Source organism: Arvicanthis niloticus, chromosome 2, assembly GCF_011762505.2.
Source record: "Arvicanthis niloticus isolate mArvNil1 chromosome 2, mArvNil1.pat.X, whole genome shotgun sequence".
Classification (NCBI taxonomy): domain Eukaryota; kingdom Metazoa; phylum Chordata; class Mammalia; order Rodentia; family Muridae; genus Arvicanthis; species Arvicanthis niloticus.
The window spans coordinates 89353198-89369145 of record NC_047659.1 but is presented as its reverse complement, the minus strand read 5'-3'; positions in this window follow the sequence as shown (position 1 = coordinate 89369145).

Below are 15948 nucleotides of genomic sequence, written 5' to 3'. Positions count from 1 at the left end.
CTTTTAACTTTCTATTTTAGCACGTCATTTACCATTTTAGGATCCCTTTGTCTCTTCTTGTTCTCTGGACAACTTCCCTCAGCATATTCTTACAGTTTTTTTTTTTACCATACTGCAGAGAAAAAATGAGCCACCAAGACTGTCAGCACATCTTAGCAGTTACTGAGAACTGCGGGTCCTGCTTGTTTTGAAGTTCTCCTCCTTCACGGTTCAGGTAGGCCATCCATGACTAGAAGGGACATGACAGGGACAGTCAGAGACTGATAGTCTTCAACAAAGTCGAGGGCATAAAGAAGTTGAGACAGACTTTCTCAGAAGCCTATCCTCTCCTCTCCCTCTCCTACCCGCTGTCCCAGTCTGTAGTTTACCAAGCACTACCGAGAGAGGACTAGACTGGAGAGAGAAGATTTTCCATAAGTTCCACCTCCCCTCTATTCTTTCCAGGTATTTGGAGCATCCTGGGTGTGAGTGAGGACCAGGGAACACAAGTGTTTTATTTTTATTCACTTCTAGAAAATATCTGGGGTTTGGCTGAGGAAAGGGGGTCAGGCTTCTTCAGTCTGACTGGGCTCAGCTGAAAGTGAGATACTATGCACATGGGACTTCTTAAAAACAGAACACAGTTTATTCAGCTTCACAATTAGTTTATAAGAACGTAAGACCTTATTCTAAAAAGTGTGCTCATCCTCTTAATACACAGGTGGGTCTTTCCTATCATATCAGCCACTGAAGACAGGAAAGTCTTTAGTGACTCTGTTTCATTTGCATTTTTTTCTGTCTAATTCTTGCCATACAGGTCTGAAGGTTGTAGGGTTTTAAGGTGGGGATGACCAAGCAAATTCCTTCTCACTGAGTTGTCAAAGAAATCAGAAATCTCTAAGAGTTAAGTTGCTAAAGGGAAAAAATAGGCAAAGCAAGGCAAACCACACATTGCAAAGATGCTTATCCACGGAGGGGTGGAATTATAGAGGGCAAGATGCTACGTGTCCTGGTTTGCTTTCTGTGGCTGTGATAAAGTCACTTAGAGAGGAAAGGGTTTATTTTAGCTTACAGGTTACAGTCCATTATCGAGGAAAGGCAGGGCAGGAGTTCAAGAAAGGATGCCAGAGATGATGGAAACTGAAGCAGGAGACTTTGGAGGAATGGGACTGGCTTACTCTCCATGACTAGTTCACCTTGCTCGCTTAGACACCCCAGAACCACATGCCCAAGTGCCAATCTGATGGAGGCAATTTCTCAACTGAGTTCCTTTCCCATGTGTCTCTAGCTTGCTTCTGCTTGAGAAAGCCTCACCAGTGCCATCCCTCAAAATGGTTACATCAAAACTCAGCTCTCCTAATGGGACACACTCTGTACTTGTAAAATACATGGGACCAGGAATTCATTACCATTGTTTTGCCTAAAGCTAGGCTGTGTGGTAGAGCTCTAGTCAATCAAGCACAGTTTGTCTCCTCCAGTTTTCCTCAGATATCTCCACTGGAGTCATCCAGTTTCTCCTTTATGTGACAGTTTTTTTTTTTTTTTTTTTTTTTTTTTTGTAATATGTTCTTCAGCTTTTTTGTTGTTTTTTTTTTGAGACAGGGCTTCTCTGTGTAGCCTTAGATGTCATGGAACTCACTCTATAGAACAAGCTGGCCTTAACTCAGAAATCCGCCTGCCTTTGCCTTCCAAGTGCTGAGATTAAAGGTCTGTGCCACCAGTTGTATAGTTTATAATAGTATTCTGTGTTTTCATTTGATATTGTGTTGTGAAATCTTTCCTACATTAAAAGGAATTTGAATTGTAATGGCTGCAAAGAGTTCCATAATTATCCCCCTCTTATTGAACATTTAGGTCATTTATAGTTGTAACTGTGAAATGACAAAACAGTGACTCTAAACTGACTTCATCTCTCTTTGTTTTCTCAACTGTCTTAGGGGGTTGTTACTAGATCAAAATACATGGATGTTTTAAAAGGAATCTATGTATATTTTATTTTATTTTATTCTTCAGAAAACAAAGTCGAGGGATGATGACACTAAGTGTTGAGTAGAAGAAGCAGAACTGTGATATTTTGTGACAAAGACATTCTTTTCTTATTTCTGACCATCCACAGTTGAGTATGATGAAGTCATTATCCACAGTTGACTATGATGAAGTCATTATCCACAGTTGAGTATGATGAAGTCATTATCCACAGTTGACTATGATGAGGTCATTATCCACAGTTGACTATGATGAAGTCATTATCCACAGTTGAGTATGATGAGGTCATTATCTACAGTTGACTATGATGAAGTCATTATCCACAGTTGAGTATGATGAGGTCATTATCCACAGTTGACTATGATGAAGTCATTATCCACAGTTGAGTATGATGAGGTCATTATCCACAGTTGACTATGATGAAGTCATTATCTACAGTTGAGTATGATGAGGTCATTATCTACAGTTGACTATGATGAAGTAATTATCCACAGTTGAGTATGATGAGGTCATTATCCACAGTTGACTATGATGAAGTCATTATCCACAGTTGAGTATGATGAGGTCATTATCTACAGTTGAGTATGATGAGGTCATTATCCACAGTTGACTATGATGAAGTCATTATCCACTGTTAAGTATAATGAGGTCATTATCCACAGTTGAGTATGATGAGGTCATTATCCACAGTTGAGTATGATGAGGTCATTATCCACAGTTGACTATGATGAAGTCGTTATCCACAGTTGACTATGATGAAGTCATTATCCACTGTTGAGTATGATGAAGTCATTATCCACTGTTGAGTATGATGAGGTCATTATCCACAGTTGAGTATGATGAGGTCATTATCCACAGTTGAGTATGATGAGGTCATTATCCACAGTTGACTATGATGAAGTCATTATCCACAGTTGACTATGATGAAGTCATTATCCACAGTTGACTATGATGAAGTCATTATCCACTGTTGAGTATGATGAAGTCATTATCCACAGTTGACTATGATGAAGTCATTATCCACTGTTGAGTATAATGAAGTCATTATCCACAGTTGACTATGATGAAGTCATTATCCACAGTTGACTATGATGAGGTCATTATCCACAGTTGACTATGATGAAGTCATTATCCACAGTTAAGTATGATGAGGTCATTATCTACAGTTGAGTATGATGTAGGCCCCTTGTATTTGACCTATATTATGTTCAGGAATATTATTTTTATATACACTTTTTTTGAGAATTATTATCATAGAAGATGGTTAAATTTTGGCATTGTCTCTTTTGCCTCTAGAGAGGTGATCACAATTTTGTTACAAGGGTGTGTTCTTGATTGATTTGCACCTGCCAGTTGGGGCATCCCTGTACCCTGCATGGCAATGGAATTTTTTATGGCATATTATTATTTAGTGCTATTGAATTTTATTTGTTAGTATTTTATTATTATTGTTACTATTATTTTTTTTACATCTATAGCATCAGGGGTTATTGGTCTGTAGTTTTCTAAATATCTTTAACTGGCTTTGTTGTCAGGGTAACAGTGGCCTCAGAAAATGAGCCTATAAATGTTTCCCCTCTTTGATGTTTGAGTAAGTTTGTTAATGATTGGGGATTGGGCATAATTCTTTCCATGTTAGAGTTTCTTAGTGAAGTCATCTGTGTCTGAAGTTTTCTTTGGGGCTGGCTTTTGATTACCCACTTAATATTCTTGTTTTTTATTGGTCTAGTCAGATGGTGTCTTTCTTTAGAGTTGAGCTGTGTGGGTGGTTGTGTGGTTTGGGGAGTTGATCTCTTTTAGTTCATCTGGTTGGTTCATGCATGTTTGCTTCTGGTAGATCCTGTGGTCCCTGGCATTTCCAAATCATCTGTTGTAACATCTCCTCCTCAGTTATACTTTACTTTCTTTGGACATTCCCTATGTTTACTGTTTTATCTAACTACAGATTTGCTAGTTTTATATACTTCTTAAAAAACACTAATATGTTTCATTGATAAAACTTATGAAAACTTGCATATGACTGTTGTTCCTTTGCATTATCTGTCCCTTTATGTCCTCACTCTCATGAAGGGGTTATGATGGTTCCTTGTTTCCCAGGCTCTTCAGGTCATCTTGGGTCTTGACTCCCTCATTACACAGAATCCCTTTTCCTCAAGATATGGCTATTTGGGTAAATGTCCACAAGACCCTTGAGGGAACGACGACAATGGTCACCTTACATACTTGGCTCTGCAGGGCACCAGGCTAATTCCTCAGTCAAAAGGAGGAATACACAAAACTTCATAGTTCTAGAAACTGGGCAAGGGATCACAAGTTTCTCCCCTTCTCATCATTAAATTTTAGATTATTTCTTTTATTTTTGATTTTAAGTGAATGAGAATGAGGGCATGGCTGCTCCTAGGGATGACTGAGAAGGTTTTTATTGTAGAGATGAGGGAGAGCACTTAAAGAGTCCAGTCTGAATGTGGCCAGAAGAATAGACTGGGTCATGAGAAAGGGGCGGGGCAGTGAGAGAGGAAGAGGAGAGAGTAGGGCAAGAAATGGAACCAGGAGATGGGAAGAAAACCCAAGAGACTCTGGACAAAAGCCAAAAGAAGGCATGGCTAAAATGGCTGTGTTATATGGGAAAGAGAAGCTGGAGGAAGTGAAGCTAAGCTCAGGGGCTGGAGAGGTTTAGGGTAGAGGCTGGGGTGAGAAGTGGAGAGAGGAGCCAGGACTCTGTAACAGATGCTCGCAATGCTGGAAGATGCTAAGAGAACCTGGTGACCAGCATCCACTTTGATATATTAATAGGCAGCTCAGGTAGCCATTTCCTCGGGACCTAATAATAATGTATGTCTCTTGCCCCTTCTCTTTCCTGCCCCCAAGCACTCCCACGTACACCTCCTTGCTCTTTTCAGATTCATGAGCTCTTTACATTAATTGCTGTTTTATGCACATACATACACACACGTGTGCTCGCGTGTACAACCTGCTCAGTCCATATAATGTTGCTCATCCTTGTGTTTTGGGGGCTGACCATTAGGTACTGGTAACTTGTTGGTGTACTGGTCCTTGAGAAAGGCTTTCTCCCACTCAAAGCATTCCTTAGTTGCTTGTAATGTAAGGGACTCCTTGTGCAGGGTTGAGGCTTCCTGGGCTTCTCACCCCATCCCCCGCCCACATTGGCATGTCTGCTGAGTTGTCCTTGTTTAGGTTGTGTTTAGGCAGTCATCTTGTAAGACTTTATGGGTGTAGCTTCTGACATTCCTAGAAGATGCAATCTTGCAGTAAATTCACTGTTCTTCTGGCTGTTACAGACGTCGTTGTCCCCAATCATTCCCCAGTGGTTCTAGAGCCTTTGCTGCAGGAGTTGTGCTGTGAATGTATCTGTTGGAATTGGCCTCTCTACAACTCTGTACTTTGATTGGCTATGGTTTTATGTAATGGTCTCTATCTCTTGCAAAGCAAAGTTTCCTTGATTGGGGGGCGGGGAGACTACACTCATATATGGGTATGAGGACAAATATTTGGAATGTAGTTAGGAGTTATGCTACTGGTGAAAGAGCCATGTTTTCTCTAGCCCTGGGTAGTTAATAACTCCTTTATTTTCATGTCTAACCCACCCTACTGTGGACCATCCCCAGGGAGTGGACCATCCCTAGGGAGCTTCCTGTTCTCTTTTTAACTCACCTCATAGCTGTAGTAGATACTATGTCTTCTGGACTTCCTATAGAACATATTTGTTTTTTTTTTTTTTTTTTTTTGATTCCTCTATATACCCATATTTCATAATCCCTGGCCCCTCAGCTCTTTCAAGTTCCCCTTTCCTAAGCCATCATGGTACTTTTTCTTATTGTATGTAATTGCTGTCCCCTAGTTTCCAAGAGACGTCCTTGCAGAATACTGGCAGTAGCTGCCTTGTGCTTACAGGTGATGCACCTGTGCTATAGGACAGAGCAACCATAGCAGTCCCTTCTTCCTCGTTCGTATTTATAACATACTTTTCTTCACCTGGCCCTCTGAGCCTCTAGTTCTGCTTTGCAGCTTACTGACATTTGCTGGTATGCTGCTTGTCACCTGAAGTCCTTTTTGGGTCTGGTCTCTTCTCACAGCCTACTTAGTGGGTATGTAAGATGATTTTTTTGTTAGTTCCTGACGGAGGCTTTGTTTGTTTGTTTGTTTGTTTTTTGCCAACAGTGACTCCTGTGTTGTCTTTAAAGAAATGGAGGGCATTACCATTGAACAGGGAAAGTGAAGACTAGATGTTTTTGGGGTTCAAGAGTCTTCTGAAGAGGTGCTAGTAGGTCCCAGCATGGCAAACAAGCCTGAGCTTTGCAAACAGGGCTCTGGCAGGCCTGACCTTCCCCCATTTCCACTGCCTTACTTTAGATTACATTTCTAGAATTTGTTTGGTTTGTTGTTGTTTGTTTGTTTGAGACAGGGTCTCTTTGTGTGGCCCCTGGCTATACTAGAATTTGCTCAGTAGACCAGGCTGGCCTCGAACTCCACCTGCCTCTGCCAGAGTGCTGGAATTAAAGGAGTCCATTCCTAAAGCTAGCCCCCAAGGTCCATTCCCTTATTTGACCACTTCCTCCTCCTGAGACTGACCATCAAGGTCCAGTTATCAAGGTATTGACAGCTGGCAATCAAAGCTCCCTTTTGGCTAATTAACATACCCAATGTGATGGTTTGCATATGCTTGGCCCAGGCGGTGATACAATTAGGAGTTGTGGCTTTGTTGGAGTAGGTGTGTTACTGTGTGTGTGTGGATGTTAAGACCCTCACCCTACTTGCCTGGGAGCCAGTCCTCTCCCAGTAGTCCCCAGATGAAGATGTAGAACCCTTAGCTCCTCCTGTACCTTGCCAGCCTGGATGCTGCCATGCTCCCACCTTGATGATAATGGACTGAACCTCTGTGCCTGTAAGCTAGCACAAATTAAATGTTGTCTTTATAAGACTTGCCTTGGTCATGGTGTCTGTTCACAGCAGTGAAACCCTAACTAAGACAGCCAACCAAAACATTGCCATCGCATCCTGCGTCCTAGTCCATTCTAACACAGACCTTTCGTTCTTCTTCTTCTTCTTTCTTCTTTTTCTTCTTCTTCTTCTTCTTCTTCTTCTTCTTCTTCTTCTTCTTCTTCTTCTTCTTCTTCTTCTTCTTCTTCTTCTTCTTCTTCAAAATCACACCTGCAAGGTCACTTGCTGCAGTTTTTCTGCATGAAACAGAATCAGCCACTTTACTTTTCTTCACATTTAGCTAATAAAGGATCTCTTTGTGAAAATAGGCATTTGGGTGTGGTCTATGCCTAATCAGGAGTCTGAGACGGAGCATCCCACAGTGTGCAGGTCCCTTCATTTTCAATGTATCAGCTCAGACTATTCCCATCTAAAAATCTCTCAGGGTCCCATCTTTCCCCAACTGCAGCTCCCTGGAACTGAAAATTCAACCTTTTCTCTTGCCTTCTTTGCCTGTCATTACACTCCACGTTCTGTTCTCAGCTGATTCTACTTCTGGAAGCATAAGGCCAGTCTCCTTTTGCAGGTCTTCTGACTTTCACACTTTGACTTCAGCTCACAGTTTATTGCCTTAGATTTGTCTTTCCTAATTCCCTTAGTGCTCAGTGGTTGCAGCTTCCTTGGATTGGCTCAAGTGCTGGAGACAGCATCCCTTGGTCATTTTCCATCTACTCTGCTTCCTTCTCTGGTGACTGTTGTACCATGTGTACCAGTGTAATCCATGAGGGCTGTGCATGCTATACTTCTCATGAGTGATGGAGTCTCTGTTTTCCATGGACCCACAGATGATACAGCTCCTGAATATCACTTTAGAATCAGCTTTCTGAGACCACTCATGATAGCCACTAATTTAGCCTGAGCTTCCCAGGAAACATTCCAAACATTCATTACCATGATAATGTTTTTAGAGACTTTCAAATAATAGAATCTTGGAGTGTTTAAGAACATAATGAGACAGAGAAAGGGGGCTGGGTTTTTACAGTGGCTTTTGTTGGTCTATGAAGGGGTTGAGAAAGCATCACATCTAAGTGAAGGAACCTTTGGCTTTCAATAAACCAGTTACTGGCTGTTACTTTCCTCTGGGATATAACCTTCACTGAGGCAGTTGCCTTCAGCCAAAGATAACTAGGAGAGAGACTCAGCTGTAATCTGCTGGCATTTGTGGTAGGCAAAATTATAGCCCCCAGAGATGTTTATATTCAATATCTGGAATTTGGGAATATGTTAGGTTTTATGATAAAGGAACATTAAAAATTGTATCTGTGAAAAAATGGGGGGATTATTGTGTATTATCCTTGTGAACCCAATAAAATTACCAGGTCCTCACAAGGGAGGAGGGAAACAGAAGAGTGTCAGTAATGTGATGTGAGAAAGTTTCAGTTTCAAAGATGGGCTGGGACCACAAGCCAAGGGATGTGTGAAACTTTCAAAATTTGGAAAGACAAAATACCCAAACAAAATAGCACAATAAAATCAAAACAGAAAAATACAGGTTCCTTCCTAGAGTCTCTAAAAAGGAATGCAGTCTTAGTAACACCTTGATTTTAGTCCTTTGAAGCCCATTTCAGACTTAAAAACAAACAAACAAAAAGCAAAAACCCATACCTCAGAATTATAACATAATTAAAAATAACACATTTAATTTCTTCTTAGAACATAAATAGCTATTGTATTGAAATTTGTTATAGTAGCTATAAGAACCAGAATAGCAAACTGTACTCCTATAATTGGATGAGTACCTTGTTTGTTTGTTTTTGTATGTGCATGTATGTATATATGCATATGTGGGAAGTGTATGTGTGTGTAGTGTATATAGGTATATGTACGTGTAAGTGTATGCAGAGACCAAAAACAGATGTTGGGCAGCCTGCTGTATCACTCATTGGCTTGTTCTCTTATGGAACCTGTAGCTAAGCAGGCTGCTGGCAAACTCCCACAATCCTCCATCTCTGCCCCAGCTAACAGTGCTGGTGTGGCAGGTAAGTGGCTTCTTTTTGTTTTCATGTGGGTACTGGGATCTGAACTGATGTCCTTATGTGTATGCAGCAAATATCCCTTTAGTCCTGCCTCCCATGGTTCTGCTGGGAGGCTCTGACAATCACCTTCCACAGATCTGTCCCATGCCCTGTCTGCCCACACCGGCTGAACAATGCTGTCGGCAGCAGCACAGAACATTATCTGGGCCCAAAACTATTTTGTCTTCCCTTCTTGGGGTGTGCTTGCTATATTCCCAACACCAAGATCCATTTCAACCAGTTCTGGTGAGACGCTGAGATCAGATTTTCCACTCAGGGCTGTGGCTCTGTTTCGCATTGCCCATGCCGTGACACGGGAACACAGTGATCTGAGTTTTTAGCCTTGCTTTGACTTGGCTTTTGGTTGCTTCTGCATGTGCTTCCCAGCTCATCTTTCTGTTTTTTGTCTGTCTTGGCAAACCATTTGTCCTTCATAGTTCCCTCCGTTGTTCTAACTGGCATTTCTCACATACCAGCGAATGCCTCTGGGCCAGTTCATCTAGTGCTCAGACATTGTGAGAGATGCTCTACTCTAAGCCAGAGGCCATAAATCTAGTGTCTGAAATGTAAAAAACAGAAATGGAGACTTGGGCCATGGATGCTCAGTGGTAGGGTGCTTGCCTAGCAAATGCTAGGCCTTGAGTTTGATCCCCAGAACCACACACACACACACACACACACACACACACACACACACACAAATACAAAGTTAAAAAGTTGTTTGAATTTTGTCTGTATCCAGCCTTTGGCTTCTCCTGTCTATTTTCCTTGCTTAAAAACTTCTACTGGGAATATTAATAAACAAAGCCATCACTTAGCCCACCCTTTATTTATTTTTCTGTCGCTAGAGAACGTGTCCAAACTCTTTCCTCAGTATTCTTTCTCTGAGCATCAAAGAGGGAAAGAAAGAAAGTAAACTGTAAAAACTAGCTACTGCTCTCCTGCTGTGCCAAACACTCAGTACAGACTCCATCCGCAGGGCTGGTGCTGCTGTTTTCTGTACACACACATAAATGAGCTCTGTTTCCTCCTCTCCAAAGCTGAGAATCCTTTGCTACATTGTTGAGAGACACACAAACATATCTGTCACTGGTGGACAATGGTATTTGTCAAATCCTGGTTACCTTCTCATTGATTTTCAAAGGACCACGGGGATCCTGACCAACTGTCTGTATGTTTCAGAGCCACATCTTATCTCTATCTCAAGCTTTGGGGATGGCAGGACATTTTCATGTTTGGAGAATGCAGGGCATCCTCACATCTGTGGTCTGCAGAGCATCAGTGGTCCATACATCTCTTGGAGGACTTGTAAAAAAAGAGGCTCTGACTGATTGTGTATTTCTGTGAAGTAAAAGAAAGTAAAAGATTTGCCTCCCCTTTCACACCTAGGCCAGGAAATTTCATTCAGCCTTGCCCCACCTCTGGATTTGAGTCTTTTTGCCAATCAACAGGCTGCCCTTTTATGTACCAGACATGCCATTGTATCCACTGTAGACATTGAGTCTTCATCCTCAATGACAAATTAGAAGAGAGGCCTTCTTCAACCCTCTAATATTTCTTCCTCTCATAATACAAGTACTTCCATTTCCCTCTCTCTTCCACATACCTCTCTCTATCCTGGCAAGTTGCTGGGCCAGTTCCTCAGAACCTATACCTTTGTCTTCAGTTTGCTTCTCAAATGACATCTCTGTCCTTCATAGCCTTGACCTTCTTCTTGGCTAATTTCCCTACTACAGTAGCAAGATGGTTTCGGCTTTGCCACGCCCTCCAGCTTTAAATTGCCAAGGGCACCAATAAATCACCTCTTACTTTTCTCCCTTCTTACTCTGCTCTTCCTCAAATCTCCCTCCCTTGGACCAGATGCTGCTCTTTGGAAATTTATGGAAAATAGCCGTCAGCAAGCCAGCTCCTCCAAACAGCCGTTGGCTTGTTGTCTACCCAGTAAATAGAAAACTTGGAAACATTTTCCAGAATTTTTTCACCTTTCTTACCTTCCAGCCTTTGTAGCCAGGCCAACCTGGGATTCCACTCCAGAGTCTGAACACAGGAAATAAGTGTAGGAACCACCTAGGTTTGTTGGTTCCTGGGCATTCTTAGGCTTGGAGAGTATTTCTGTCTGGCTCTACTGGCTACAGACCTCGGAGGGCAGAGCAAGGACAGCTCAAAAGCCATAGGCAAAGCTGTACTCTGTGTCCTGGGTCTGATCTTAAGACAAAACAGGCAAAGACAGATCTCTTTCAGGCCCCATACTGATGCACATGAAGTGCTGTGAATGTCTCGTGTCCCTGAAGGGCCATTCCCTACGAGCTACCAAAGGATTTGAAGTTGCCTTTCTGTTGAAAAAGTACAAGTTTATTCTTTGGACTACTTGGTGGCCATTCAGCTAAAAAATATAGCCTTTCCCTTGTCCTTTATATCTGTCCTTGTGGCCTTTTGTCTACAATAAGGCAACTCTTTCTCAGAGACCATATCACAGCTGTCAAGTGGCAGACATTTTTCTCTGGGGGAAAGGTTATGCTTCATTCCCACAGATTAATTATAGATGGCAATCATTAGGAACTCTGAGGAGTGACTTTCCTCTACATCTCCTTATCCCCCCCCCCCAGTATGTTTTTCAATCTATTTACAAAGAATTACCTATCCATTTACCAAGGAAGGCAATAATAGTTTAGATTGAGGATTTTGGTTCTTCCCTGCTTAGAAGGATTTCTGTTCACATAAGCTTTCAGCTAAGCCCCAGGAATCTGGAATGCAGTGGGACTAGCCAAAACTCTGGGCAAACCCTGATGAAAAACGTCTCCTGAGATTTGCCATACTCTTTCCAAAGGACCAGGTCCACAAAGCCATGAACTCAGAAGTCTTTGTTGATTTGCTGATTATTCAGTGATGAGGAGAAAATGAGGAGAAGATAAGGAAGACAGGACCTGCTTATGTCTGACCTAGGAAATGTGAAGCAAGCAGTGTTGAGTCCCAGAATAACACTTTCTGCAAATTTTTATCAGTGGGAGTCTCTGGGAGACCGGAGAGTGGCTCTTATACAGTTTGATAGAGTAAGGATAATACATAATTCTTAATACATTTTTAAAAAGTTTAATTTGATTTTGTGCTTTTGAATGTTTTGCCTCCATGCATGTATGGATGAATTCTAGTCTCCCGGTCATGGATCTGAGCTTTAGTAATGTTGGTCTCTCCCGTACTTTACTTCGCTAGTTCCACTTCAGTTTCTATTTGCCTACGCGGTTCCCCTGGAATGTGGACGGCTGTGCTTGAAAAATCCTTCAAGCCAAAGATTGTCTTCATATGAGCCTAGAATAAAAATGACCTCTGACTTCCCAACAGAGCAACTGAAGTTAAGAAATATTTATCAGGGATCTCAGAACGTGAATTCTCCCCTCTGGCTGTTTTTCCTTTACCCAGTGTCTGTTCTCTTTCTCTCCATATCTACTCCATGAGTGTTGTGTTTTGGATGTAAAATCTTCCTCTTGGGCCAAGGTGTTTTTGAACATTTGGTCTCTAGCTGGTCACACTGTTTGGAAATGTCGTGAGATCTTTAGAAGGGGGATTATGAGGCTGATTATGGAGATTATGGCTCTGCCTCATTCCCTATTCACTCTGTTTCTAGGCTGTTGATGTAATATGACAGGCTGGCTTTCTGCTCCTGTGTCCATGGCTTCCCTACCAAGAAAGACTGTATCTCTCTTGACCTGTAAGCCAAAATAAACTTTCTTCTTGAGTTGCTTTTGTCAGAGTGTTTTTTATCACAGCAACAGAAAAATAACTTAAGATAAGGGGAGTATGAATTTCTCTCTGGTGCTGGCAAGATCCCAAGGAACTGCATGCAGCCACTGGAAGCACCCCCTCCCCCCCACCAAGATACCAGAATGCAAAGGTTGGAACAAGCTTGCTTAAGAGAGAACAAATTTGCTTATAAAATGCTGGGGTAGCAATTGAGGTAGAAGGAGTTTGAAAATCATAATTGTTCTGAGATTGGAGAGATACAGGGAGCCATAGTTGAAGCTGGGGCTTTACCAGGTGCCGGGTCAAAGGATATAGGAAGATGATAGAAGGGCAGATAGATGCAGAGGCTATGAAGAATAGAACCAGGGAAGGAGTATGAATGGGGGTCTCAAAGGTGCAGCCTGAGAATTGATGCTTTGAGGAGAAGTGATGCTGAGACCTTTTTCGGATGGTGTGGATTACCTGGGAAAGAGGAGGCCTGTTAGAAAGGGGTCAAGTATAAAGGAGGATGAAGACATTAGAAATCACGTAGTCCCAAGCGTCTGTGAGCTCCCTCCTGGTCCCACAGGAGCCTTTCTGCTCTGGGCTGTGGTGAGCTCTCGATGGTCAAAGTTGCAGCATACTTCAATGCTGTTTTCTTAATTGCTACATATGTTAGGTTTACCTCCTGGATGAGCTCTTTGACAACTGAACTCTGCCACCTTGAGATTATCACAGGACCAGGGATCATGCACGTTGGAATATGATAAACAACTGAGGAATAGTTTCTTGCAATGCCTCTGCTTTCCACCGCTTTTGTGGAAGAAAGGACACATTTTTATAGTAACCACACTTGGAAGGACTGCCCATTGATATTGAAGATGGTGGAGTCAGGCAGCTAGCACAGGACTTTCATATTTTTTTTAAATGCGTACCATCTGCTATCTATCAGACTGGCATGTTTACCTTGAGCTTTTGGATCACTACTGATTTTTGGGCCTCCAGATCTACCTCTCAAGCAACGAACATGATAAGAGCTGTTCTTCTGGGATTTGCTTTCCTGACTTAGAGAACACATACTCTACAAATTACTTTAGCCTCCTGTCTCAGTACTTTTCAAATGACAACCCAGAGTCTGCTAACATTAGAAGAAGCTGTGAAACTGAAAGAGACAAATCTGAAGATTCATTCAGGTCCAACCTGGGTCCACTGAGGCAGGAAGACTGGCTTGGACCCAAGGATTTGCATTTTGGCAAGTTTCTAGTAGTTTTAACATACTCCACCCTAAAGGTTTAAATATCCAGCTCTTCCTCCATGCCAGCTTTTTTGGCTCCAAGTCTCTGTCCCTCTGCTTGACCTCGTTCTTTACTCAACCACTGCTCTTCTTGTGGCACCACAGACTTCCTGTTCCTTCCAGAAGGAGGGACCCTCACGCTACAGGCCCCTCACTATTCTAATTTCTTATGACTTCTGGACATTCATTCTTTCATCAGCCACACTTCAAAGGACCCATCTTGTACCGAGATGTATGTCAGCTGCTCCCACAGGTCCCCAAAGCCATACTAAGCGGGAATACTTGGACCTCTGTTCTCCTTTTACCCCGAGATGTTGAGGATGGTAACTGGGAACGGGGTGAGATTTCTACAGGTTTAGTTACTAGGGAAATTGTTTGTGTTTCTTTCTAAACAGAAGAGAGGGAATCTGGAGACACAGCCACAGGGTGACTGAGCATGGAGCAGATGAGTAACAGAAACAAATGCCCACCCTTCCCCCCAACAATACAATACAACTACCACAGAGAAAATGCCAACAGCTCTTCGTGAACCCATTCTTGGTCCTGTGATTTTTTTTTTAGGTGCAGATATAATAACAAAGGCAGGTTTTATAAAGGAAATCTCATCATGAAACTGTTTTGCAATCTTCTATTCTGACTGGATCATGCTAACATGCAGCAGGAGGCTAGGAAGGCCAGGGCTTCTCCTGGGATTTCTGCTGAAGTTTGGCTCAGCCTTCAGGTCAGAGGTGGGGAAGCAGCTCAGTGTTGCTGGGAGAAAGGAGAACAGACACCATTGTTAGTTCCTGCTGATAACAGTGAGACCTGCGTGGGCAGACATGGCTTACCAATTGGCTGGGGGAGCATGTGTCTCAATGCAGTGGTTGTTCCTCACCTTTGTATATGGAGAGGCTTGGCAGGCTAATGGGCATTAGGAAGCCTGTTAATCCTGGTAGACGTTCCAATTTGAGAAACCCACTTCTAAAGGTTAGCTTGGGGTTGTCACGAGGCTGGTTAGAAAATCCAAAGCTAGTGTTCTGCTGCCTGTGGACCCCTCCTTCACATGTCCCTTAAAAGAGACTTTTGAGAAATTGTTCCTAGACAAGCAAGCTCTTTGCTCTGTGCTCACTCATGTATTTATTTTCCGAATGCTGACAATTATAAGGCAGACATTGTATTTGTTCAGGCAAGTAAGGACAGACATGCCTTTGGGGTTGAAAGGCCGCTGATGGCAAAGGAGTTCAGGGGCTGGGAAGCCCTGGATTTTCCACACGGGATGTCTGCCCCATGTACTCCAGAACACCTGGGCCCTCAGAGGCAAGGATTTGATGTCTGTTACAAATAGCATGGAAAAGACCATGCATGATCTTGGCTCTGTAACCCATGATACTTGCACGAAAATGTCTACGTATATATAAATGCACATAAATGTCTATGTATATATAAGCGTCTGTTAATGGGCTTTCAATTCACTAGCCAGAACATAACTATGTCTTTTCTGTTGCATTTGTTCCCTCATCCAAAAGAGACAAGGACAGGGGTCTTACTCTAACCTCTAGTAATGCTGAGTTACAGGTATCCCACGGACAAGGTCTCCGTAGAGGACAGATTCTTTGGGTTCCTAGACATAGCCTTTCTATGGATAAACAATGAGTGGCTGTCAGACAAAGCCAGCTAGAGAGGATCACGTTGCTTCTCAGGAGCTTCCTATTGAGTTCTGAAAGACACATCTATTGAGTAAGCAGCAGAACCTTTGCTCTTCTGCAGACAAGGCTTTGACAAACATGCCCCAAGAAGCTTGCCCTCTACTACACCAGGAAAGCCGGACTATTCACCTTGAAGATCTCGACCATTTGGGCTCACTTGGCACCCAACTGAGAGGTGAGAAGCTGGCACTGGGGAGGGAATGGTCATTAGCAATACTTTAATTAATTAATTAATTAATTAATACCATTTTTCCCATGCTAGTAGTCAAAACAA